Genomic DNA, 25,469 nt, shown 5'->3' with positions numbered 1-25,469 from the left:
GCTCCTACCAAATTTGAGAAGGATTGGTAAATTTTTGTTCGACTTATGGCAATAAAAGTATTCTAGACAAACTAAATGAAAATGGGCGGAGCCACGCCCATTTTGAAATTTTCTTTTATTTTTGTATTTTGTTGCATCATATCATTACTGGAGTTTAATTTTGACTTAATTAACTTATATACAGTAAAGATATTAAATTTTTTGTTAAAATTTGAATTTAAAAAATTTTTTTTTTTAAAAGTGGGCGTGTTCTTCATCCAATTTTGCTAATTTTTATTTAGCACATATAGAGTAATAGTAGTAACGTTCCTGCCAAATTTCATCATGATATCTTCAACGACTGCCAAATTACAGCTTGCAAAACTTTTAAATTACCTTCTTGTAAAAGTGGGCGGTGCCACGCCCATTGTCCAAAATCTTACTAATTTTTTATTCTGCGTCATAACGTCAACCCATCTACCAAGTTTCGTCGCTTTATCTGTCTTTTGTAATGAGTTATCGCACTTTTTCGGTTTTTCGAAATTTTCGATATCGAAAAAGTGGGCGTGGTTATAGTCCGATATCGTTCATTTTAAATAGCCCTGAGATGAGTGCTCAGGAATCTACATACCAAATTTCATCAAGATACCTCAAAATTTACTCAAGTTATCGTGTTAACGGACGGACGGACGGACGGACGGACGGACGGACGGACATGGCTCAATCAAATTTTTTTTCGATCCTGATTATTTTGATATATGGAAGTCTATATCTATCTCGATTCCTTTATATATGTACAACCAACCGTTATCCAATCAAACTTAATATACTCTGTGAGCTCTGCTCAACTGAGTATAAAAACAGGTAGGTACTTCGTGTGAGGATGCAAAGTTTCAGGTTTTTTGTGGTCTGCGTGTAAAAAATATGACTACGAATCACGTATTTCAAAAATATATGACGAAAACGTAACTATTTGATGAAATTTGATGAATTTTGAAGATTCTAGCCGTAAAAAAGGGGTCAAAATGACAGTTTTTATGAAGTATATAATATATATACGACCGATCTCTATGATTTTTTCAGACAACAATATAAGCATTTTGTGAAATTTGAAGCTTCTAACTGTTAAAACGGGGCAGAAATTGCGCAAAGTTTCTTATCTGAACAATCGGTTGTATGAGATATATACTATGTGTACCACCGATCTCAATGATTTTTTCAGACATCAATATATGCTATACACCTTAGCAGTTGGTGGAATTTGAAGCTTCTAGCTGTTAAAATGGGGCCGAAATCGTAAAAAAATATATATATACTATATATATATATTATATATATATACTATATATACCATCATATATATATTATATATATCACCGATCTCTATGAGTTTTTGACACAACAATACATACTATATACGTAAGCATTTGGTGAAATTTGAACATATCTAAACGATTTTTAAGATAAATATATAATAAACAAGTAAGGAAGGCTAAGTTCGGATGTAACCGAACATAACATACTCAGTTGAGAGCTATGGAGACAAAATAAGGAAAATCAATCTGGGGTAACCCTGGAATGTGGTTGTATAACATGTGTATCAAATGAAAGGTATTAAAGAGTATTTTAAGAGAGAGTAGGCCATAGTTCTATGGATGAACGCCATTTAGGGATATCGCCATAAAGGTAGACCAGGACTGACTCTAGAATTTGTTTGTACGATATGGGTATCAAATGAAAGGTGTTACTGAGCATTTTAAGAGGGAGTGGGACTTAGGTCTATCGGTGGACGCCTTTTCGAGATGTCCCCATTAAGGTGGACCAGGGGTGATTCTATAATGTGTTTGTACGATATGGGTATCAAATGAAAGCTGTTAATGAGTATTTTGAAAAGGAGTGATCCTTAGTTCCATAGGTGGACGCCGTTTCGAGATATCGCCATAAAGGTGGACCAGGGGTGTCTCTAGAATGTGTTTGTACGATATGGGAATCAAATGAAAGGTGTTACTGAGCATTTTAAGAGGGAGTGGGCATTAGGTCTATAGGTGGACGCCTTTTCGAGATATCGCCATTAGGGTGGGCCAGGGGTGACTCTAGAATGTTTGTACGGTATGGGTATCAAACGAAAGGTGTTACTGAGCATTTTAAGAGGGAGTGGGCATTAGGTCTATAGGTGGACGCCTTTTCGAGATATCGCCATTAGGGTGGGCCAGGGGTGACTCTAGAATGTGTTTGTACGATATGGGTATCAAATGAAAGGTGGTAAGGAGTATTTTAAAAGGGAGTAATCCTTAGTTCTATAGGTGGACGCCTTTTCGAGATATCGCCATAAAGGTGGACCAAGGGTGACTCTAGAATATTTGTACGATATGGGTATCAAACGAAAGGTGTTACTGAGCATTTTAAGAGGGAGTGGGCATTAGGTCTATAGGTGGACGCCTTTTCGAGATATCGCCATTAGGATGGGCCAGGGTGACTCTAGAATGTGTTTGTATGATATGGGTATCAAATGAAAGGTGGTAATGAGTATTTTAAAAGGGAGTAATCCTTAGTTTTATAGGTGGACGCCTTTTCGAGATATCGCCATAAAGCTGGACCAAGGGTGACTCTAGAATGTTTGTACGGTATGGGTATCAGAAAGGTGTTACTGAGCATTTTAAGAGGGAGTGGGCATTAGGTCTATAGGTGGACGCCTTTTCGAGATATCGCCATTAGGGTGGGCCATGGTGACTCTAGAATGTGTTTGTACGATATGGGTATCAAATGAAAGGTGGTAATGAGTATTTTAAAAGGGAGTAATCCTTAGTTCTATAGGTGGACGCCTTTTCGAGATATCGCCATTAGGGTGGGCCAGGTGTGACTCTAGAATGTTTGTACGATATGGGTATCAAAGGAAAGGTGTTACTGAGCATTTTAAGAGGGAGTGGGCGTTAGGTCTATAGGTGGACGCCTTTTCGAGATATCGCCATTAGGGTGGGACAGGGGTGACTCTAGAATGTTTGTACGATATGGGTATCAAACGAAAGGTGTTACTGAGCATTTTAAGAGGGAGTGGACATTAGGTCTCTAGGTGGACGCCTTTTCGAGATATCGCCATTAAGGTGGGCCAGGGGTGACTCTAGAATGTTTGTACGATATGGGTATCAAACGAAAGGTGTTACTGAGCATTTTAAGAGGGAGTGGACATTAGGTCTATAGGTGGACGCCTTTTCGAGATATCGCCATTAGGGTGGGCCAGGGGTTACTCTAGAAAGTTTGTACGATATGGGTATCAAACGAAAGGTGTTACTGAGCATTTTAAGAGGGAGTGGACACTAGGTCTATAGGTGGACGCCTTTTCGAGATATCGCCATTAGGGTGGGCCAGGGGTGACTCTAGAATGTTTGTACGATATGGGTATCAAACGAAAGGTGTTACTGAGCATTTTAAGAGGGAGGGGGCATTAGGTCTATAGGTGGACGCCTTTTCGAGATATCGCCATTAGGGTGGGACAGGGGTGTCTCTGGTATGTTTTTGTACGATATGGATATCAAATTAAAGGTATTAATGAGGGTTTTAAAAGCGAGTGGCCCTTAGATGTATATGTGAAGGCGTTCTCGCGATATCGACCAAAATGTGGACCAGGTGATCCAGAAAATCATCTGTCGGGTACTGCTAATTTATTTATATATGCAATACCACTAACAGTATTCCTGAAAAGATTCCAAGGGCTGTTGATTTCGCCTTGTAGAACTTTTTCATTTTCTTCTACTTAATATGGTAGGTGTCACACCCATTTTACAAAGTTTTTTCCAAAGTTATATTTTGCGTCAATAAACCAATCCAGTTACCATGTTTCATCCCTTTTTTCGTATTTGGTATAGAATTATGGCATTTTTTTCATTTTTCGTAATTTTCGATATCGATAAAGTGGGCGTGGTTATGGTCAGATTTCGCCCATTTTTTATACCAAGAAAAAGTGAGCTCAGGTAAGTACGTGGGCTAAGTTTAGTAAAGATATATCGGATTTTGCTCAAGTTATTGTGTAATTGGCCGAGCGGAAGAACAGACGGTGGACTGTGTATAAAAACTGGGCGTGGCTTCCACCGATTTCGCCCATTTTCACAGAGAACAGTTACCGTCATAGAATTTATGCTCCTACCAAATTTGAGAAGGATTGGTAAATTTTTGTTCGACTTATGGCAATAAAAGTATTCTAGACAAACTAAATGAAAATGGGCGGAGCCACGCCCATTTTGAAATTTTCTTTTATTTTTGTATTTTGTTGCATCATATCATTACTGGAGTTTAATTTTGACTTAATTAACTTATATACAGTAAAGATATTAAATTTTTTGTTAAAATTTGAATTTAAAAAATTTTTTTTTTAAAAAGTGGGCGTGTTCTTCATCCAATTTTGCTAATTTTTATTTAGCACATATAGAGTAATAGTAGTAACGTTCCTGCCAAATTTCATCATGATATCTTCAACGACTGCCAAATTACAGCTTGCAAAACTTTTAAATTACCTTCTTGTAAAAGTGGGCGGTGCCACGCCCATTGTCCAAAATCTTACTAATTTTTTATTCTGCGTCATAACGTCAACCCGTCTACCAAGTTTCGTCGCTTTATCTGTCTTTTGTAATGAGTTATCGCACTTTTTCGGTTTTTCGAAATTTTCGATATCGAAAAAGTGGGCGTGGTTATAGTCCGATATCGTTCATTTTAAATAGCGATCTGAGATGAGTGCTCAGGAACCTACATACCAAATTTCATCAAGATACCTCAAAATTTACTCAAGTTATCGTGTTAACGGACGGACGGACGGACGGACGGACATGGCTCAATCAAATTTTTTTTCGATCCTGATTATTTTGATATATGGAAGTCTATATCTATCTCGATTCCTTTATATATGTACAACCAACCGTTATCCAATCAAACTTAATATACTCTGTGAGCTCTGCTCAACTGAGTATAAAAATAGGTAGGTAATCTGTGTGAGGATGCAAAGCTTCACGTTTTTTGTGGTCTGCATGTAAAAACTATGGCTACGAATCACGTATTTCAAAAATATATGACGTAAACGTAACTATTTGATGAAATTTGAAGAATCTTGAAGCTTCTAGCCGTAAAAAAGGGGTCAATATGACAGTTTATATGAAGTATATAATATATATACTATATAATATACTATATAATATATATATCTTATCTGAACAATCGCTTGTATGAAATATACACTATATATACAACCGATCTCTATGATTTTTTCAGACAACAATATATGCTATATACGTAACCAATCGGTGAAATTTTAAGCTTATAGCTGTTAAAATGGGGTAGAAATTGCGAAAAGTTTCTTATCTGAACAATCGGTTGTATGAGATATATACTATATATACAACCGATCTCTATGATTTTTTCAGACAACAATATATGCTATATAAGTAAATATTCGGTGAAATTTGAAGCTTCTAGCTGTTAAAATGGGGCTAAAATAAATATATATATACTATATATACCACCATATATATACTATATATACCACCGATCTTTATGATTTTTTCAGACAACAATGTATGCTATATACGTAAGCATTCGCTGAAATCTGAAGCCTCTAACTCTTAAAATAGGGCAGTAATTACGAAAAGTTCCTTATCTGAACAATCGGTTGTGGGGGATATATACTATATATACGACCGATCTCATAAATTTTTTCAGGCAACAATATGTGCAATATACGAAAGTATATGGTGAAGTTTGAAGCTTCAATCTGTTAAATTGGGTAAGATATTACAAAAATCCTCTTTTTCTGAAAAATCGGTTGTATGGAGGATATATGCTATAGTGGTCCGATCCGGTCGGTTCCGACAAATGTCTAATCGGACACCCAAATACACCTGCTCACCAAATTTTATCAAGATATCTCAAAAATTGAGGGACTAGTTTGCATACAAACAGACAGACGGACAGACGGACAGACGGACAGACGGACATGGCTAAATCAACTCAGCTCTTCAACCTGATTATTTCGGTATACTTAATGGTGGGTCTATCTATTTTCCTTTAAGGACTTACAATTTTCGGTTTCGTGACGAAATTAATATACCATTTCATTTTCATGAAAGGTATAAAAATAGGTAGGTAATCTGTGTGAGGATGCAAAGCTTCACGTTTTTTGTGGTCTGCATGTAAAAACTATGGCTACGAATCACGTATTTCAAAAATATATGACGTAAACGTAACTATTTGATGAAATTTGATGAATCTTGAAGCTTCTAGCCGTAAAAAAGGGGTCAATATGACAGTTTATATGAAGTATATAATATATATACCACCGATCTCTATGATTTTTTCAGAAAACAATATATGCTATATACGAAAGCATTTTGTGAAATTTGAAGCTTCTAACTGTTAAAACGGGGCAGAAATTGCGCAAAGTTTTTTATCTGAACAATCGGTTGTATGAGATATATACTATGTATACCACCGATCTCAATGATTTTTTCAGACATCAATATATGCTATACACGTAAGCAGTTGATGAAATTTGAAGCTTCTAGCTGTTAAAATGGGGTAGAAATTGCGAAAAGTTTCTTATCTGAACAATCGGTTGTATGAGATATATACTATATATACAACCGATCTCTATGATTTTTTCAGACAACAATATATGCTATATACGTAATCAATCAGTGAAATTTGAAGCTTATAGCTGTTAAAATGGGGTAGAAATTGCGAAAAGTTTCTTATCTGAACAATCGGTTGTATGAGATATATACTATATATACAACCGATCTCTATGATTTTTTCAGACAACAATATATGCTATATACGTAACCAATCGGTGAAATTTGAAGCTTATAGCTGTTAAAATGGGGTAGAAATTGCGAAAAGTTTCTTATCTGAACAATCGGTTGTATGAGATATATACTATATATACAACCGATCTCTATGATTTTTTCAGACAACAATATATGCTATATAAGTAAATATTCGGTGAAATTTGAAGCTTCTAGCTGTTAAAATGGGGCTAAAATTTGCGAAAATATATATATGTATACTATATATATATACTATATATACCACCATATATATACTATATATACCACCGATCTTTATGATTTTTTCAGACAACAATATATGCTATATACGTAAGCATTCGCTGAAATCTGAAGCCTCTAACTCTTAAAATAGGGCAGTAATTACGAAAAGTTCCTTATCTGAACAATCGGTTGTGGGGGATATATACTATATATACGACCGATCTCATAAATTTTTTCAGGCAACAATATGTGCAATATACGAAAGTATATGGTGAAGTTTGAAGCTTCAATCTGTTAAATTGGGTAAGATATTACAAAAATCCTCTTTTTCTGAAAAATCGGTTGTATGGAGGATATATGCTACAGTGGTCCGATCCGGTCGGTTCCAACAAATGTCTAATCGGACACCCAAATACACCTGCTCACCAAATTTTATCAAGATATCTCAAAAATTGAGGGACTAGTTTGCATACAAACAGACAGACGGACAGACGGACAGACGGACATGGCTAAATCAACTCAGCTCTTCAACCTGATTATTTCGGTATACTTAATGGTGGGTCTATCTATTTTCCTTTAAGGACTTACAATTTTCGGTTTCGTGACGAAATTAATATACCATTTCATTTTCATGAAAGGTATAAAAATAGGTAGGTAATCTGTGTGAGGATGCAAAGCTTCACGTTTTTTGTGGTCTGCATGTAAAAACTATGACTACGAATCACGTATTTCAAAAATATATGACGTAAACGTAACTATTTGATGAAATTTGATGAATCTTGAAGCTTCTAGCCGTAAAAAAGGGGTCAATATGACAGTTTATATGAAGTATATAATATATATACCACCGATCTCTATGATTTTTTCAGACAACAATATATGCTATATACGAAAGCATTTTGTGAAATTTGAAGCTTCTAACTGTTAAAACGGGGCAGAAATTGCGCAAAGTTTCTTATCTGAACAATCGGTTGTATGAGATATATACTATGTATACCACCGATCTCAATGATTTTTTCAGACATCAATATATGCTATACACGTAAGCAGTTGATGAAATTTGAAGCTTCTAGCTGTTAAAATGGGGTAGAAATTGCAAAAAGTTTCTTATCTGAACAATCGGTTGTATGAGATATATACTATATATACAACCGATCTCTATGATTTTTTCAGACAACAATATATGCTATATGCGTAAGCAATCAGTGAAATTTGAAGCTTATAGCTGTTAAAATGGGGTAGAAATTGCGAAAAGTTTCTTATCTGAACAATCGGTTGTATGAGATATATACTATATATACAACCGATCTCTATGATTTTTACAGACAACAATATATGCTATATACGTAACCAATCGGTGAAATTTGAAGCTTATAGCTGTTAAAATGGGGTAGAAATTGCGGAAAGTTTCTTATCTGAACAATCGGTTGTATGAGATATATACTATATATACAACCGATCTCTATGATTTTTTCAGACAACAATATATGCTATATAAGTAAATATTCGGTGAAATTTGAAGCTTCTAGCTGTTAAAATGGGGCTAAAATTTGCGAAAATATATACATGTATACTATATATATATACTATATATACCACCATATATATACTATATATACCACCGATCTTTATGATTTTTTCAGACAACAATATATGCTATATACGTAAGCATTCGCTGAAATCTGAAGCCTCTAACTCTTAAAATAGGGCAGTAATTACGAAAAGTTCCTTATCTGAACAATCGGTTGTGGGGGATATATACTATATATACGACCGATCTCATAAATTTTTTCAGGCAACAATATGTGCAATATACGAAAGTATATGGTGAAGTTTGAAGCTTCAATCTGTTAAATTGGGTAAGATATTACAAAAATCCTCTTTTTCTGAAAAATCGGTTGTATGGAGGATATATGCTATAGTGGTCCGATCCGGTCGGTTCCGACAAATGTCTAATCGGACACCCAAATACACCTGCTCACCAAATTTTATCAAGATATCTCAAAAATTGAGGGACTAGTTTGCATACAAACAGACAGACGGACAGACGGACAGAAGGACATGGCTAAATCAACTCAGCTCTTCAACCTGATTATTTCGGTATACTTAATGGTGGGTCTATCTATTTTCCTTTAAGGACTTACAATTTTCGGTTTCGTGACGAAATTAATATACCATTTCATTTTCATGAAAGGTATAAAAATAAAACAAAGTTTTCGGACGTCAAACGCTCTAGCATGGACAGGCGTAGTTTACCTGAACAAACTAGTAAGTAAGCAAATATTCCGAAAGTCAGCAGTATGAGCTGCGCAAAGTTGTATATTAAATCTAAATAAATAAAAATAAAAAATTAACTTTATCAAGTGTATGTCTATTTATTGTGCGTGTCTGAAAAATTTGATAATACGATTCTTGCTCGAATCTATTAGAATACTTAGTCATAGTATCTGTATCTGTATAACTTCCAAAGTATAGCTAGGTACCATTTTTGTCACACAATAATAGCAAAATAAAAAAAAGTTAACAAGAGATGGTTTTACTTATAAATTTTTTTAAAAGAAAAAAAACACCATTCTAGTTTTTATATTAAATCGACCTTTCTAAAAATTTTTTTTTTTTAAATCGCTTGGTCTTTGAAGTGTTTTCCCAGTTTGAAAAAAAAATGTAGAAAAAAAATAAAAAAAATTTTTTTTTTTAGTGTAATATAGAATCTTTACCGTATATGTTTTCAAAGGTGATTTTAATACCTTTCTAACGGCTCACCTATAAATGGTCATTGGGGTTTTGACAGAGCACTGTCCCATGGGTATCAATGCGGTACGTCTCAATATATTGGAAACTCCATCCTGCTGCAGCTGTATGGAGGATGATGAGGTGGAATCACCAAATCACTTTATGCTTGACTGCCCAGCTTTTGCCAGAACTAGGCGAAAGTATTTCGGTCGTGACTCACTTGGATCTCCCGAGGAGCTATCCAAGGTTGAGATCGGAGTCATTCGGAACTTTACCGTTGCTACCCAACGATTCTCTAAGTAATTATATCTACGTCACCGTTAGTTTAGTTTATTATATGTGGTATCACAACGGACCGTCATGTTGTCCAAGTGAGCTTCCTCTATCAGGGAAGCTACCACCCAACCTAGCCTAACGGTATAAAAATTTTTGAAATCGGTTGATTAGTTTACGCGTGATATCAAAATATCAGAAAGTAACCAAGAGATGCATTTACTTAAATAAATTTAAAAAAAAAGAAAAAAAAACACCCTTCTAGTTTTCAGATATGTTATATATATTAAATCCACCTTTCTAAAAAAATTTTTTTTTTAATCGCTTGGTCTTTGAAGTGTTTTCCCAGTTTGAAAAAAAAAATTTAGTAAAAAATTTTAAAATTTTTTTTCTTTCAGTGTAATATAGAATCTTTACAATACATGTTTTCAAAGGTGATTTTAATACCTTTCTAACGGTATAAAAATTTTTCAAATTGGTTGATTAATTTACGCGTGATATCCAAATATGAAAAAGTAACCAAAAGATGCATTTACTTAAAACAATTAAAAAAAACCCCATTTTAATTTTTCTAAAATAAAATTTTATTTTTCAAAATCGCTTGATCTTTGAAGTGTTTTTTCAGTTTTAAATTTTATTTAAAAATTTTTTTTTTCAGTGTACTAAAAAATTTTACAGTGTATTTTTTTGAAAGCTTATTTCAATACCTTTCTAATGGCATGAAGATCTTTGAAATCGGTAAAGCCATTCCGTAGTAATCACACTTTAAAAGTACCTATTATCGTCATTTTTCTAATATTTTCGGATATTTCAATACCTTGCCACGCCCACAATTTTTCGAAAATGCAATTTATAAAAATGAGGTTGTGTTTGGGTGGGTAAGATGTAACCCCATGCAAAATTTCATCAAATTCTGAGGGGGTCGGCTTCAACGCATATTGGATTTGATATGAAATTCATCATATATGCCTAGATTTATTCATGACACAAGTGCGATATATTTTTTAAACGGGTTTATTCAGAAATTCCAATTTAAATTCAGAAAAATACAATTCAAGTTAAGAAAATTACAACTCAAGTTCAGAATTTTCATTTCAAGTTCAGAAAAATAAAATTCAAAATCAGAAAATTACAAATCAAGTTAAGAATATTCATTTCAAGTTCAGAAAATTACAATTCAAGTTCAGAATATTACAAATCACATCAGAAAATTATAAGTAGGGTGTTATTTTTTAAAAGTTATTCCAATTCATACTACGTAATGTAATACTTATATGTTAATAGAAGACCCGGCAGACGTTGTCCTGCCCTAAATTTGGCCTATCTGCATACATTTTAATAAGCTTTTTCCGTCTGACTCTGCCCTCCCCCCCTCTTCACTGTTTCCTAATCCTTTTATTCACTCCTCCCTCCATCTTTTTCGCTTTATCTATCTCCATCTTCGTCTCATTCTATCTCCTTCTCAATCTCCTTCTCTCTTTTCTCTTCTCTCAATTTCTTCTCATTCTTCTGCATCGCTTATTGCCTGTCCCAGAGGGTGATATGTATTTTATTCCAGTCCCAGTCCCAGTCCCACTCCGAGTCTCAGTCCCAGTCCTAGTCCTAATCCCAGTCCCAGTCCGTCTCTGGATAATATATTACTCTGTACTAAATCACTCATCCACAGCTTTCATTTGATATCCATATTGTATGAACACTGTCCAGGTATTCACTGCCCACGTTTTGGCTCTATCTCGAGATCCTAGTCACCCAGGGGTATGAAAATTACCCTCTACTAAAGCACTCATCAACAGCTTTCATTTGTTATCCATATTCTACAAACACATTCGAGGGATACTCGGGTCCACGTTTCGGCCTATATCTTGAAACCCTGTACGTCGATCGCAACCAAACCTATGTAGTAACCAACGCGTGCGGTTTACGCAACTTGTGTGAAAGTTTGAACAGAATCGACCGACGCACAGTGGCGCCTCTGCCGTTAAAGCATGGCAAAAATCAAAAAAATCATGAAAGCATTCGCTAAATCTAGTACATAGGGAATTTTCCAGGGATCAAGAATATACAACTGTTTTTTCACAGAAAATTATAGTTTACCAAGTAGAGCTGCTCAAAATTTACCAATTTTCAACATTGGGAAAAATTTGAAATTTTTCTTCTGCAACTTCACTTTTTACATCAAATAAAGTTAAACAACCTTGGGCATAAATACGCGCCTGAGCAGGTATATATAATTCAGTACGGCCGTAAGGTCGTTTTTGTTATTGGAACTTGTTAACAACATGCATTTTTTTAGTTACGAATTGTATACCTGAAATTCATTTTAATAATTTGAGTAGGTATATAAAGCTATCCATTATACAATGCACATTATCATTCGTCTTTTGGAGATTAAGGAATTAAGTATTCTGTTTACTTAAATAAAGTGAATAGTATTTTTAAATATATTTCACAGATTAATATTTAGTCAGATACACTCGAAGCCAATTTTAATATGTATCTAGAAAACTCGAAACTATTTGCGGTGTTTAAATCTACAAAGTCAAGACCGGACTTCGTTGAGGCTATTATGAGAGAATTAGCGAGTGAAAGAAGCATTAAAGAAAAGGAAGGCCTGGAAGAAAAAATTGGTTTACAATACATTATGATAGAAAGAAAATGGAAGTACGTCTATCGTAACAATTCAAAATTTCCAAGTAAGCATGAAAAGTGGCTAGCTGACAAAACTTTTTTGGACGAAGAAATGTCTAGCACGTCAACCAATCCAACTAGAGGGAGACCAACAAAACCCATAAAAGAGTGTTCTACCTACACAAGGAAAAGGAAGCTGTCTGTTACCACAAAAGCTATGGCCACGACTCATCTTTCAGTAGCACTGGCTATTAAATATAAAAAAGACGAAGAAAGCGTGAAGTCTCATATAACAGAAGCAGTTGCGGTAGCAAGTCCAGTGCGATTGATGAGGATCAAAAACAGCATTCCCACACCACCAAATGCGCTACCTAGAAAATACACTCCCGAAGAAGCTTTGGCGCTGTTTATAGATATCGGTTTAACGAAGAAAATTATATTATATTGCGTAAGTCATTATTGGAACGTAATTCCGATATTTTATCTGGATACAAAAGAATTACTCAAGCCAAGAAAGAAGCAGTTCCTCTAAGTCCCAAAATGACCGAAGTATCAGCTGAAATTGAGCTACAAAACCTAATGGATCATACGTGTACACAACTCCTTCAAAGTTTTACTGAAGAGAAGTTGAAATCACTGCCAAAGGAGCTAGCATTGATAACTAAGTGGGGCTGTGATGGATCATCAGGACAAAGCGCATATAAACAAAGAATAAATGTAGACGATGAAACAATTACAGATAGTAATATGTTTATGGCTTCTATTGTTCCATTACGACTAAAAGATGAAGCTTCAGAATATTGTAAAAATCCACGTCCGTCATCAACTATATTGTGCCGCCTGATATTATTTAAATACGAGAAGGAGTCTTCGGAACTCATAAAAGCTACAGTGAGTTATATAAAGAATCAAATTGCCAAATTAGAACCAATAGTAATTGAAATTGAAGAGGGGAAAGTCATTACAATAAAGCATGATTTTTTTCTAACAATGGTCGATGGAAAAGTTTTGAACTTAATAACAAATACGACATCTACAATGAAATGTCCAATTTGTAAGAAGAGCCAAAAGGACTTTGAAAATCTTTATGATTCAATAACTGACGAACTAAATTATGAGTATGGAATATCTCCTTTGCATGCTAGGATAAGATGTATGTAATTTGTTTTGAAGCTGGCTTATACACTACCACAACAAGGAGAAGTTTTCGACGACAATACAACATGTAAGGAGAAACAAAACAAGAGAAAAAAAATAATTCTGGATGCATTCTTTAAAGAGAGGTTGGCCTTAGAGTTGACTGTCCAAAGTATGGAAATACAAATGATGGTAACTCCTCAAGAAGATTTTTTGAAAACGATGAAGTGACTGCTCGCATAACAGGAGTTGATAGAGATATCGTGAAAAGATTGGGAGTAATTTTAAATATTTTAAATTGCCATGAACCAGTTAATGGACCCAAATTTGGAGAATATGCATCTAAAACTACAGAGTTGCTGTATGTTAAGATAAAATAAGTTTGGTAAGCTGGTCCCTTTTCTTCAATTTTGGTCCTTTTAGGCAGTAGCCACGATTGGTACTTTTCTTTCTTTTCACTCAGGTAAAAATTCACAATATTTCACAAAAATTCGCCACACTTTCGTTAGCCCCCATATAATTTTGAATTTACTTCAATGGAACTCTCACCATAAAAAATTGCTTTAGTCAATAAAATGTACCAGAACAATAACATTTCACCTAATATATAATTTATGCCAGGCATTAAAAAGAAAAGTGTTGGCAAACACATTGTCGTTAATTGTTGATTAAATAACCGACTAATCAAAAAAAGTCTTTTTTTATAATAATATTAATAACGGCTAGATATTTCGATCGGTTATACAACACTATTTAAAATATATGAAAATAAAAATTGCTTCTCGCCTAGCATAGCTTATAGCGAGGACTCTGCCGTGAGCCTAACACTTTCAAAACTTATACAAAGAAATTCTATGCATAACTTCTCGTTTGGCACGTTGATATTTAAATCTTTCTCACCTAGCACCCCCGCGGGTTAGGGGGTCAGAATATACCCGCAGTAGGTATACCTGTCGTAAGACGCGACGAAAATACCAGATTCAAGGAGCTGTGTAGCGCAACCCTTCAGGTTGCCAGCGCAATATACAGCTTCTCCAAACCCAATTGTCAACCTCACCTATCCGTGGCGAATCCTGTTTCACTAACAGACGAGGCTCTGGCGACCCAAGCTCCTCATGGAACTTGGGGGTGGGGAGGGAGGGATAATGTTCTGAAGGTTTAATGTGGCCACATAAGTCGTTCCCGAGATGGTCGGGCTAGCGCTTAATGGTGGTATGGTACCGGAGCGTACTGGATCTATATCCGGCAAAGGACCATCATATCGATAACACTCCCCAAAGTCTTCGGGGAGCAACCTTATCACTACAACAACAACAACAGTTCAAGGAATTCCAGGACTTTTGTGGTGTTAAGCCACGCAAGGTAATTGAAAACTAAGTATCTTGGCACAAGAAATATTTTAACTCGAAGACAGAAGGAAGAGATTTGATTTCGGAAGAAATGTTTTGTATAAAATTATTCCCGTAGGTGCTAGCAGAACTCCTGAGGCCTGGGATCAAAACTCATACTTACTGAATCTAGGCTCTGATATGAAGTTTAAACGTTAAGGGAAAAAGTATGCATCTATAAAAATTCACAAACAAAATTGCCTAGTTTCATTTACGATTTACTGAGTTTTCCACATACATAATTCGGCAACACCAGAACGCAAATTTTGAACCGGTTCTTACTAAAACCCAACTGCCCTATACATTTTATTTCATTGCAATCAACAACATAATGCTAGAACCAAGAGCTTTGTGACCAAAACTACGTTCAGAATGTTTGGTTGGTGAAAGACATAGACTTATCCTATGTCAAAATATAGTACCATTTTTGGTTGCATGCACATATATGTGTTTGTTCAGCTTGAATTAAAGGAAAGTCTTCACTGTGTTTAGTAAAATTTCATATGGAAACATCCTAAAATTTTATATTTTATACTAATAAAATAAATCAAAAATTTGGTCCTTTTTTTCGATGAATTTTGGTCCCAAATGAAAACATGGTGTGGCAACCGTGTTCGCTTTACAGAAAATGTCTCGCTTGTAGATACGAGGTTAACTAATAAACGGGACGATGTGTATATGCATATTATGCATGATAAATTTCTACATAGGTAATTTATTCTGTGAAAGTACATAATGTAAACAAATATGTATAACAATAGGCAACGCTTTTTTACTATTATCTTTACTTATTTTCGCTTACAATTCTTTATTTTTCAGTTTTGCCTTTTTCTATACAACAGCTGTTGTGTGGTTATTTCGATGTAACCACCTACTTTTGAGGGTAAAAAATTATCCGGATACTTTCGCTGGTAGAATACCAAAATAGTGTAAAAGTTGCCACATGATTTCGTTACCGTGGTGAAGAATATTGTTACCACACTAGAATCGAGGCGTTACTAATCAATTTTGTTACCTTATTGAAAAATAAGATATCTATGTACAAGTTAATTTTTTATTTCAAATAAAAGAATTAATTAATTTAGTAATTTATAAATATATACTTTTCGTTATTGCATTTCTCTAAAGTTTATCAAATTTATTTTAAAGCTTAGGCATTTCGACTTCAAACGAGTATTAAATTTTTATAGAAATCAATACGTCTATCGAGTTTGGTACAAATTGGTAAAGCGGTTACTAAGATCAAACTTTTCAGCATAAATGGGCAGTGCCACTCCCCTTTTCCAAAATTCGTTGGCTTTTGCATCTTTAGTTCAAATAAAATTTAATTGAACCACTTTCAATAAATTTTAGTTATTAATAAAATACATATTTGGCTTGTAAATTAAAAAAAAAACATGTAAAATTTTACGATGAATTTTAAAGCACCTTGTTATTGTGGCACCAAAAACGGACATTTGAGTTTTATAAGAGTATTGCCATTTAAAAGAAACAATACCTTTATCGATTTTGGTAGTTATTGATTACCTGACTACTTAGATACAACTTTTTATCATAAGTGGGCAGTGCCATCCTATCTTATCAAAATCATTAGTTTGTATTATTTAATGCTTAAACACGTCATCATAAGACAAATCTCATTTTATTTTTTTTTATTTTTTACTAAAAACATTTTGTTTTTGCATTTTTCTAAAAAAACGAATTTTTTTGAAGCACCCTGTATCTGCGACATTCTGAGATTTCACACAATAAAACTCCAAATAATTAGCTTTCATTTGCATTTTAAAGTTTTAAAATATCTTCATTGGTTCAAAAGTTATGATTTTTGCAAAGAAAAAACTCAAAAGGCGTCAATGTGGACGCATCTCTTCAAACACCGGTGACCAACTAACACACATTTTAGCCTTTCTTTTTATATATATAGATATTTATTTTTCACACATCACTATAATATTAAAACGAAATGCAGATTTTCGTTGCTTTTGAAATTCGGCTTAAAAATTGCACATGGAACAACTAAAGACTCTCCTGAATTAAAAAAAAAAAATGTCATAGTACCTCTAAATCGCGGGGCCCCTCACATCTTCAAGCATACCGAGAGATATTGCGAGTTTCTCACCCAGCTCAAAGGAGCTCAAAGAGTTCAAGGAATGCCAGGACGATTGTGGTGTAAAGTAAATGTGAGTTATAAACCCACACTTACTGAATATAGGCTCCGTTGTGAAGTCAAAAAGTTTAGGAAAAAACTAAGCATGTATAAAAATAGCATTAACATAATTGCTTACCTTTATTTACGATTTACTTAGTTTGCCACTACGCAATTTTTTGGACTGTTTCTTAATAAAACACTGTGCTATATATTTTATTTCATTGTTGTCAGCTGGCTTATTCTCGACTTTCAACAGTGTTGCTGTAGTACAAATTTTGAGTCGAATTAAAAATACTACTATATATAAAACAGCTGATAGGGGTTTTGTATGTCAAATGGGTTTAGTAGCTAAGTTGGTGAAACCAAAAAAAAACTTTGCCTCAAATCTGGGCTAACTTAAGTTGTAACTAAGCTTTAGCCTAACTCAAGTTGGTGAAATCGGCCCACAGAAATGTGAAAACCTTATACCTAAATAATTAATGTATTATTTGTATGTTTCCAATATTTGCTTTCTATTTATTGTTGAAGTATTACACTCACGCTGATTATGTCAATTCTGTAGGCTAGCGGCTAGCAGTTTTCGTTTTCGACGCTTGACAAGTCCTGCCCATCAAAAAAAACAAAAAATGAAAAAAACTAGATGTAAAATATAAAAATTATAAACACAACATATTTCACAACTTCAAAAAAAAAAAATTAATACATCATTGTGTTACTTGAGGACAGTGCGCTGTCATAACGTCCATTATTTTTTTTTTGTGCAGTTTGAATTAAAGTATTTTCTTTTCGCTATGATTATTAAAACTTTATACAGGAAACCAGGGAAACATCCTAGAGTATGAAGGAGGCCTCGACGGCAATTTATGCATGTAAAATAATGCGGGGGTGTACGTGGGGTTTACCGCCCTCTCTTTCTCATTGGGTATTTAAAGCGATTGTAAACCCTATCTATACTGAAGTTCTTGTTTGGTAGAAAGCCATACAAGAAATAACCTACCTCAAAAAATGAGAGGGGGTATCAGTCCATCAACGCTTAGCATTACGGGAGCCCTGAAAATAACCCCGACGTTCCACCTGCAGACCTTGCAGCAAAGAACATAGCGTTAACAACTGTAACGAGGTTCAGTGCCTCCGGACAGCTTGAGCGCAGACCATATGGCCATAGTAGTATAGCGTCATCAATTACAGGAAGAATAGACCCTGATTCCCTATCTGCGATTCAAGGAGCCCCTTAATGGATGGTTGGCACAATGGTGCTTTAGTTAATAACAATTCCACGCACAACAAAACTACAAACAATACAACAACATCAAAAAATAATAACACAAATTATGCTGTTGGGTCACAGTCTGTTGATGCGGGTAATAAAGGGAAACATACAGGTATTAGTAAACATCGTACGAAGTCAGGGTTCGCCAGCTGCATCTACTTCAACTTCAATTTCTGATTCGACAGTTTCTGTGGTGCAGCCTGTTGGTCCTAGGGAGGTGACTGCCGTTCCGCTTCGCAGAGAATTTTTTTTTCTCGGTTGCGCCCTTCATTGACCGTTGATGATATTTAAAATTATTTATGCACTAAACTTAATCTTAATAATTCTAGTGTAGAAGTTTTCAAATTTAAAAGTGGGCGTGTTCCTCATCCGATTTTTCTAATTTTTATATAGCACATATATAGTAATAGTAGTAACGTTCCTGCCAAATTTCATCATGATATCTTCAATGACTGCCAAATTACAGCTTGCAAAACTTTTAAATTACCTTCTTTTAAAAGTGGGCGGTGCCACGCCCATTGTCCAAAATTTTACTAATTTTCTATTCTGCGTCACAGGTCAATCCACCTACCAAGTTTCATCGCTTTATCCGTCTTTGGCAATGAATTATCGCATTTTTTCGGTTTTTCGAAATTTTTGATATCGAAAAGGTGGGCGAGGTTATAGTCCGATATCCTTCATTTTAAATAGCGATCTGAGATGAGTGCCCAGGAGCCTACATACCAAATTTCATCAAGATACCTCAAAATTTACTCAAGTTATGGTGTTAATGGACAGACGGACGGACGGACGGACATGGCTCAATCAAATTTTTTTTCGATACTGATGATTTTGATATATGGAAGTCTATATCTATCTCGATTCCTTTATACCTGTACAACCAACCGTTATCCAATCAAAGTTAATATACTCTGTGGGCTCTGCTCAAAACCCAATTGTCAACCTCACCTATCCGCGGCGAATCCTGTTTCACTAACATACGAGGCTCTGGCGACCCCAAGCTCTTCATAGAACTTGGGGGTGGGGAGGGAGGGATGGCCTTAAGGTTTAATGTGGCCACGTAAATCGTTCCCGAGATGGTCGGGCTAGCACCTTAATGGTGCTGTGTTACCGGAGCGTACCGGATCTGTATCCGGCAAAGGACCATCACATCAATAACGCTCCCCAAAGCCTTCGGGGAGCAACCTTATCGCTACAACAACAACAACAACAACTAGCCGATATACCCAATTTATTCATATGGCTCTTTAGCCTGCAGTGGCCTGTGAGTATACCTGTTAAAATCCTAAGGCTACTTTTTAGGAGTTGTACCCTCCTATTAGTGCCTTTGCCTGCCGAAGTCCTGGACTTTCGCGCCAGTGTTGTTCTCTTAGGCACACCTCTTTTTGTCTAAACTCTTCCCTTATTGTATGTGACTCTATTGGCATGATGGGCTCGGGTCCTATTGGCTTTCCGGCCGCTGCCAACCTGGCAAGGTCGTCCGCTCGCTCGTTACAATCTACTCCTCTGTGGCCAGGTACCCATGCTGCACATCAGCTTATGGCGACAACTGGTAGGGATATTTTGGTTCGGGGGCGAAAGATCCCCGCTCCCATGACCTCCGGTGTCTTCGAGCCATCGGTGTACCATATTATAGTTTGTTGTTGGTGAAGCGCTTCAATCCTGGAGGTGTCCCACCTACACTTGTTCCCAGCTCTATTTTGAAGCGCTTCTCAAACTTAATTATCTTCCTCGTGTCATCTGTGGGAAGTTGGATGAGTGGAATCTGCTCCCTCAGCTTCTCCATGTTGTCGTTTTGTCGAAAGCCCCTCTATGTCCAAAAATGCGCATAGCGTTACCTCCCCGCACTAAACTGAAAGCAGCTCTCGACAAATGTACGTTTTCTATTCCATTTGTTGCTTACTTGTAAGCAATTATATTCATTTTATATTTACTAAATATCTCACCATGTTTTCATTTGTTGGTTTTGGGAATTTATTGGGTTACCTTTTTCTTAATAAAAAGATATTTGCATTTATTTAAAAGTAATAAGTTTAGACAGCAGCTTTCTCAACCAATTTGAACCAATGACCGCATTCGCAGCGTTTTAATGTACCTTTTTGCAGCCACATCCATTGCACATAAGTTTGATCTTCTTCACCTGGAAATAATATAAAATAATTGTTTAGTATGTTAAAAAAATAGTTTTTGTTCGCTTGTGCTATTTATTCTTCACTCACAGATGCAACCAACAATACGTGCATCAAATGCGGATGATATCAAATTGGGGTTTTCTTTGGTGCCTGCGCCACGTTTGAACACTTTTATGTCGAAGGAATTATCGTTGCCAGCAGCTTTGGCTAAAACTTCACACCTTTCAATACCGGTTGCGTGCTCCAGAGGATCGTTCATCACTGAAATTGGAATTCAAAATATTTAAATTATTTATTTATAACGGTTTAAAGAACATATTATTGATCATTAATAACTGCCTGCTTCACAAAAACTGACTACAATTGGGATATCAAGTCTTACCCAACCTCCTTCTCCCAACTTACTGGAGATCTCCCCTTCCTCTTCATAAACTACGGATGCTGATCGAAACACTTTCTTGATCAGATCGTTTTCAACCATTCTCTTAACATCACGTAGGCCGAAGGTTTGGGCTTCGGTGAACTATGTTCGAATCAGCCTAAAGCACATCATTAAACCCTTTTCGATAACCTTTCTATAGAATACTTGGAAGCCGTTTGATTTTTGTTCTTCGTAGAATTTTACTTTTAACTTGCGTCCTTGGCACAAAGTATCAATGCAATAGATTTTTGGGATGAGACTGGATTTATATACCGACAATGTGAAAAAAAAAATACTGAAAAACGTATTTTCATTAACTTTAAAAAAGGAAAGTGGGACGAATACAAATCCTTTACAGACAACCGCTTTGCTGCCCTCCCAATCTCGACTGATGCTCGCCAAGGGGAGCGTGCTTTCCGCAAGGTCATTGCATCCGCCCCGGCTCGCTTCATTCCCGCCGGTAGAGTTCCCGAAATTCGCCCCACTTTCCGGTGGAGGCCGCAAATTTAGCGAGAGAACGTGACCTTATAAGACAGCTCGATCCCGGCGACCCCCAAATAAGGGATATAAACCAACGCATCAGATTGCTTGTGGATGAACACAAGCGGGCGAAATGGGAGGAGCACCTAAGCGGTTGTAACCTCTCTGCCGGTGTAGATAAACTTTGGTCCACTGTAAAGTCTGTATCGAATCCGTCTAGGCACAATGACAAAGTTTCCATCGACCTTGGCGATAAAGTACTGTCGGATGCCAAAAAATGCGCGAGCGCTTTCTGCCGACAATATATAATGCATTCTACGGTCGACAAAGATAAACGGAGGGCCAAAAGACACGCACATAAACATAAATTCAGCGCGTCACCAATGACCATCACCGCCAAGGAGGTTGAGGATGCCAAGATGCCAACCATCCAAAGCAGTGGGCCCAGACGGCATAGCCATGCCAATGCCTAAAACCCTAGGGAAAGAGGATTTCAAATATTTAGCACATGTCTTCAACCTGTCTCTTTCCACCTTTGTCATATCCGAAAAATTGAAAATGGCGAAGGTGGTCCCGCTACAAAAGCCTGGGAAACCAGCTAAAATAGGAGTCTTATCGCCCTATACCTCTCCTATCGCCAGTAGCCAAGACGCCTGAAGCCATTTTGCTCCCCTGCTTCAAAGCAAATTTGCAGCTAGCCTGTCATCAGTATGGCTTCAGAAAACTCCATAGCACGACCACCACAGCGCTAAATGCAAATTATCTGGGTGGTCGGCAGGCATCGGTGCAATTATGAAACATCGAAACTAAGAAGAATTAAACAGGGGGAGCCACAGATCAGGATCTACAAATCCAGAGCCGTAATAAAATCGTTAAATCCTGCCCTTGCTGGCAGTACTCGGGGAAAAGACAAAGAAACGCTCATTACCACATACATAGCAATTGGCCAGCCGATTGCATGCTACGCGTCTTCTATATGGTCGCCAAGCCTAAAAATTACCCACTGGAAGAAGCTACAGGCCTGCCAAAATACTGCTCTATATAATGAGGCGAGAATACTCCCAATCAGGGAGAGAAATGAGATGCTAACCAAACAGTTCCTGTTGAATAACCAGAAACCTGGGCATCCCATCATAATTCTGATTGCTCACCCACACCGCCTAGGGGCTTAAGGAGTCATCTCCGTAAGCATTATGAGGAAATACCGCACCTGATAACTCAGCCGTATGAAGCAAAAAAACACAAGCAGGTCCTCAGTGAACTCCACAAAATATCTAAAGAGGTGTCAAACGACGCGTCTTGGCATCAGTATTATTACTTCGCAGGCGGAAAATAAAAATTTTAACTCGTTCAAAAGATATTAATGAAAAACCGAAAAATTACCAGCGGGCCCCTCCGAAGCCGGGGTAGGATCCATCATATTTTTGCGGCTTTCGGCCGCGCTTATAAAAAATTACCCTGGGTAGGTCCAACACCGGTTTGGAGACCAAAACTATATCCGCGCAAAACACTTATGTTCACAACATTACAACAATCACATGAAAATCGCCTATTTCAACTGCAAATATCTCAGAACTGAGATAAAATTTTTATTTTCCGCCTTCGGATTATTATTTTCGAGATTAATACGCGTCTTTTGACACCCCTCTCGATATTTTTAGTAGCGTATTAGCAGTCGACCCCTCAACTAGACTTTTACCCCGCTGCAAGGATCTGCTGGGAGGATAACAATTTGTGGGAGGGACGCAACAAATTAAATGGGATTACACTGAAATGAAGCCGGACAGAACCGGCTGCCTTAGGAAGCGTTTATAAATTAATATAGATATTCTTTTCCAATTAATATTAACACATATTCACCTGTGGAATTGATTTTAACATGGGTGCACTCCATTGCCCCAACTACACGCGGAAAATTTGCCTTTTCTTTAAAAGCAGCCTCTATTTCCAAGCGCTCCTTTTCCGTTTGAGGAAATTTCACAAAATCTGGTGGCAAGGATGCTAGATGGTAGGAAACTAGCGTAATTGCACGTGAGGCACTTGCTTTTAAAACTCCGGAAAGGTCTGCCACAATTTGCTGAAAAGATCCTGAAGCATAGAACCGGAGTGCGATGAAAAACATTTGATGTGGCTGCATTGCGTTGTTGCTGTAAACGAAGAAGTAATTTAGGGCAACATTTATAAAATATGATGTAAACTTAACGTGCTCCAAGATAAATTTTGTCTTTTATTAAAGAAAAAACAAACCAAGCAGCATCTTTGCACATACGAAATCGTTCGCGAAATTCAACATCGTCATAATAAAGAAAAAAGTCAGGACGCTCTTTAATTTTTCTTTTTCGTCGAAGCACGATTACCTGCAGAGCTTCAAAGTCGCAATCACTTTCACCAGAGTCTCGAAGATCCATTAAATTTTTTACAATTTTTCCACCGAGAATACAAATAAAATAAAATAATTCAGAGAAATTGCAGATGTCAACAATAGCGGGGTTGCTATATTTGCATAATGAAATAAGTATCAAAACTGCCATTTAATTCGACTCAAAATTTGTACTACAGCAACACTGTTGAAAGTCGAGAATAAGCCAGCTGGCAGGTAGGCTTATCTGTGACTTAACTAAGCATTGGTGGTGAAACAGAAAAATTAAAAAATATGACTTAACTAAGTTAAGTCGAGTTGGTGAAACCGGGCCTTAGGCTAAAACTTAGTTTTGACTTAAGTTAGTTCAGATTTGCGGCTTAGTTTTTTTCGGTTTCACCAACTTAGTTACTTAACGAAATTGACATAAAACAACCCTATCAGCTGTTTTATACATAGTAGTATTTTTTGCTACTCTTTAGTTTCACGCAACCCAATACAATTGAAGTATTGTCAGTTACGGCTGTCAGCTGCGTATTGGCAACTTTTGATAAAATTATAATAAAAATAATAAATTGTGCATAATGTTCAAAACGCATTATATAAATTGTCAACTTTCGCCTAAAACTGAATTTAAAAAAAGGAAAATATTAAAGGAAACTTTTGTGCGACGGGTATTTACATTGCGGCATGTGTTAGCTGCTTAGGCACATCTAGGAAAAAAAAATATCTGCTCAATTTGCGCACGTGCTGGAATACTTGTGCATTTTAGAATTTATTGTATTTATTGCAAATTTAGGGTATTAAAAAAGCAGCATGAGCAAGAAAAGCAAAACCAAGTCCGGCAATCTGGGACGAGCATTGATAAAAAATCGCTTCGGGCATCAATTCCGCCGTAAAGTGGATAACGACACTATGGTAAACAAAAAGCTGCATTTGGATAAACAATGTTTAAGCTAAAATTTATTGGTTATTTTTATTTATTGGGGTTGATACAGCTCCATACTACCGAAATCCAAGATGGCTACGATTGGGGACGGTTAAATTTGGCATCTGTTACTGAGGAATCTTAATTTCATGACTTTTTACGCGCTACTGAGCTGGCGGGCACTGAATTTCAAGCTGAGAAACTGAATATCACATTCATCAATCCAAAAACGGGCGTTGGTGTACTCTCGAAATCACAAATGAAGCAAATGCAACAAAAACATAGGGAAAATAATAATATGCTAACAGTGCCACGCCGTCCTAAATGGACAGCACAAACAACCGCAGAGGAATTGCAAAGAGCTGAAAATGAAAGCTTCTCAGAATGGCGTCGCACTTTAGCGCTGCTGCAAGAAGACAACGACATCTTATTTACACCTTATGAAAAGAATTTAGAATATTGGCGTCAGTTGTGGCGTGTTGTCGAACGTCCAGATGTTGTTGTGCAGAATGTGGACGCACGTAATCCACTGCTCTTTCGCAGCGTCGACTTAGAGCGTTATGT

At 36.4% G+C, this 25,469-nt stretch overlaps 1 protein-coding gene across 2 annotated transcripts in view; it reads right to left on the bottom strand.

The window, feature by feature from the left end:
• Positions 1-25,469, bottom strand: part of ey (eyeless) — a 2,912,801-nt gene that overhangs the window by 328,590 nt on the left and 2,558,742 nt on the right. The window contains exons 10-11 of one of the 2 annotated variants that reach the window (XR_010947866.1): positions 20,805-20,978; positions 20,617-20,725 (exon numbers count right to left, since the gene is read on the bottom strand). The exons of the other annotated variant lie outside the window; for it this stretch is intronic. The gene's annotated coding sequence lies outside the window, so the exon portion shown is untranslated. Of the gene's footprint in view, positions 1-20,616; positions 20,726-20,804; positions 20,979-25,469 lie in introns of those variants that run through there. 2 annotated transcript variants of the gene reach the window in all.

This window comes from Eurosta solidaginis, chromosome X (assembly GCF_040869045.1).
Source record: "Eurosta solidaginis isolate ZX-2024a chromosome X, ASM4086904v1, whole genome shotgun sequence".
Taxonomy (NCBI): Eukaryota; Metazoa; Arthropoda; class Insecta; order Diptera; family Tephritidae; genus Eurosta; species Eurosta solidaginis.
This window is presented reverse-complemented; position numbering and strand designations above follow the sequence as displayed.